We start from the raw sequence: 3,795 nt of genomic DNA on the forward strand, positions 1-3,795 counted from the left end.
ACATCTGCCAGTTTGGCCCACATAAACATGCCCACACGTCATAGGTAATCTGTATACGACCTTGTTCGCGCAGTCAACAAACTTGTTCTTGTGCGATATGGTGCACACTTCTCCATTTTTTACGCTGTCATATTTTGGATTCACTCTAGAGCACACACTGCCAATTTTGTTTTTTGCCGAAAATATTACTTTAACACCATAATTACCAGCCACCTTTTTTAGCCTATGAGAGAGGCCATGAACATAAGTGATCGTAGACACTTTTGAAAAACTAGCATTTTGCCTGCTAATTTCGCTAGTTGGTTGCTTATCCTGTTTCAGCTTCTTCAGAAGCCTCCCGCACGAGGCCTGCAACACAGAGTGGGGGTATCCAGCCTCCTTTAAGCGTTCAACTTGCGAAGCAAAAGCACTGTTCACAGAGCGAACACAAGATTTCATTAAGGCAGACCGGAGGCAAGACACCGCAATAGCATTCTTCACAATTTTTGAATGACCAGAAGTAACGTTTAAAAGTGGTTTCTCGGCCCGAGGCGAATAAGACCAGCAAATGTGGTTTGGCTGGAAATTTAAGTTTACATCCAGGAACTGCAGCTTATTTCCAACCGGAATTTCCGAAGTGAACACCAGCCCTTTGCCCTTAGAAGAAAACATGTCTACAATTTTCTTTCTGAAAACATCTTCGTCTACATTCGAAGCCAAAGTTAAATAATCATCAGCATAACGAAACACCTTGCTGACTGCACCATCCAAATTTTTTTCTACTTCCCTGTCAACATTGCCCAGAAAAATGTTACTTAAGACGGGAGCAACCTTTGACCCTATGCAGATACCGTTGGTTTGAATGTACGTGTCTCCACAAAAACCAACGTGAGTGTTATTAAGATAATATTCTAGAAGTTCTAAAAAAGATTCTACCGTCATTCCGCAAGTGTTCCGAAAAGCTACTTCGTCATTATCCTTGGTTATACAATCATAGACGCAGTTCATGAGCGGACCATGTGGCAATGAATAATATAAATCTTGGACGTCAATACTAAAACCCCAGCCTCCATTAACACTTTCTTTCGCCAGAAATTCTACAAGTCCTTCCGAGTTGACCAACAGGTAAGGATCCTGTATGGTCAACGAGTTTAACATTTTCTGTAAATATCCCGCTACGATGACTTGCCAAGATCCTTTCTCCGAAACTATTGGCCGAAACGGTATACCCTCTTTATGCGTTTTTGCTGTGAAAAACACTTTTAGCTTCATTCCTTTTACGTTCTTAACTTCAGACGCAAGCTTTTCTTGATTGCATTGTTTCAACAGTTCCCCCGCTCTTTTCTTTACCCGTTCCAAGTTGACCTCGGACCGACTGAAGCTCTTCCCTATCGCCAATGAAGCTTTCTCATTATACATGTCATTCGGCAAAACAACCAACATACCTTGTTTGTCAGCTTGCACAACTCCCAGGTTGTGGTCATACAAATATTTGGCCGTCCTACCGACGTTCGGTCTAGTCCTAGCAAGCACTGAAGATTTTGTCACCACGTTAACACAATCTGTCGCACATCGGTCCTTTTCTTTTTCTTCTGCATGTCTAGCGATGTCCCTTGCAAGCGTCAGCTTGTCAACAGTGTCCAGTTGAGGTTGCACACAGAATTTTGGTCCTAATTTTAGGACCTCTTGCTGACGTTTATCCACCACGGGATAAACCACACGTCGTTTATCGACCACGTTTATCCCGTGGTGGATAAACGTCAGCAAGAGGTCCTAAAATTAGGACCAAAATTCTGTGTGCAACCTCAACTGGACACTGTTGACAAGCTGACGCTTGCAAGGGACATCGCTAGACATGCAGAAGAAAAAGAAAAGGACCGATGTGCGACAGATTGTGTTAACGTGGTGACAAAATCTTCAGTGCTTGCTAGGACTAGACCGAACGTCGGTAGGACGGCCAAATATTTGTATGACCACAACCTGGGAGTTGTACAAGCTGACAAACAAGGTATGTTGGTTGTTTTGCCGAATGACATGTATAATGAGAAAGCTTCATTGGCGATAGGGAAGAGCTTCAGTCGGTCCGAGGTCAACTTGGAACGGGTAAAGAAAAGAGCGGGGAACTGTTGAAACAATGCAATCAAGAAAAGCTTGCGTCTGAAGTTAAGAACGTAAAAGGAATGAAGCTAAAAGTGTTTTTCACAGCAAAAACGCATAAAGAGGGTATACCGTTTCGGCCAATAGTTTCGGAGAAAGGATCTTGGCAAGTCATCGTAGCGGGATATTTACAGAAAATGTTAAACTCGTTGACCATACAGGATCCTTACCTGTTGGTCAACTCGGAAGGACTTGTAGAATTTCTGGCGAAAGAAAGTGTTAATGGAGGCTGGGGTTTTAGTATTGACGTCCAAGAATTATATTATTCATTGCCACATGGTCCGCTCATGAACTGCGTCTATGATTGTATAACCAAGGATAATGACGAAGTAGCTTTTCGGAACACTTGCGGAATGACGGTAGAATCTTTTTTAGAACTTCTAGAATATTATCTTAATAACACTCACGTTGGTTTTTGTGGAGACACGTACATTCAAACCAACGGTATCTGCATAGGGTCAAAGGTTGCTCCCGTCTTAAGTAACATTTTTCTGGGCAATGTTGACAGGGAAGTAGAAAAAAATTTGGATGGTGCAGTCAGCAAGGTGTTTCGTTATGCTGATGATTATTTAACTTTGGCTTCGAATGTAGACGAAGATGTTTTCAGAAAGAAAATTGTAGACATGTTTTCTTCTAAGGGGAAAGGGCTGGTGTTCACTTCGGAAATTCCGGTTGGAAATAAGCTGCAGTTCCTGGATGTAAACTTAAATTTCCAGCCAAACCACATTTGTTGGTCTTATTCGCCTCGGGCCGAGAAACCACTTTTAAACGTTACTTCTGGTCATTCAAAAATTGTGAAGAATGCTATTGCGGTGTCTTGCCTCCGGTCTGCCTTAATGAAATCTTGTGTTCACTCTGTGAACAGTGCTTTTGCTTCGCAAGTTGAACGCTTAAAGGAGGCTGGATACCCCCACTCTGTGTTGCAGGCCTCGTGCGGGAGGCTTCTGAAGAAGCTGAAACAGGATAAGCAACCAACTAGCGAAATTAGCAGGCAAATGCTAGTTTTTCAAAAGTGTCTACGATCACTTATGTTCATGGCCTCTCTCATAGGCTAAAAAGGTGGCTGGTAATTATGGTGTTAAAGTAATATTTTCGGCAAAAAACAAAATTGGCAGTGTGTGCTCTAGAGTGAATCCAAAATATGACAGCGTAAAAAATGGAGAAGTGTGCACCATATCGCACAAGAACAAGTTTGTTGACTGCGCGAACAAGGTCGTATACAGATTACCTATGACGTGTGGGCATGTTTATGTGGGCCAAACTGGCAGATGTGTGAACACAAGATTAAGGGAACACATGAATAGCCTAAAAGGACGTCCCTACACACACCTAGCATTGCACTGCAACAAATGTGAGTGCAACCCTAACATAGATAATACCGTCACCTTGTTCACTCATCAGAACCAGACATCTAGAGAAATTGCTGAAGCTTTTTTCATTTCACAACACAAGGACAATTGCATTAGTCATCCTTCAATAGCCCTATCAGACAAAGAGATACACCTGCTTTCTGCTTTTTTGTGAACGTCTTTTTATGTTGTTTTAGTGATGTGCGCTAAGGCATTAGCAGATGTGATTTGCGCAGTCCCGTACGGATTAAAAGTCTGAGTTGTTTCGATAATAAAATCAGTTGTTAGAAAGCGCTTGTCCTGTGTGTGT

This window comes from Rhipicephalus sanguineus, chromosome 9 (assembly GCF_013339695.2).
Source record: "Rhipicephalus sanguineus isolate Rsan-2018 chromosome 9, BIME_Rsan_1.4, whole genome shotgun sequence".
NCBI lineage: Eukaryota > Metazoa > Arthropoda > Arachnida > Ixodida > Ixodidae > Rhipicephalus > Rhipicephalus sanguineus.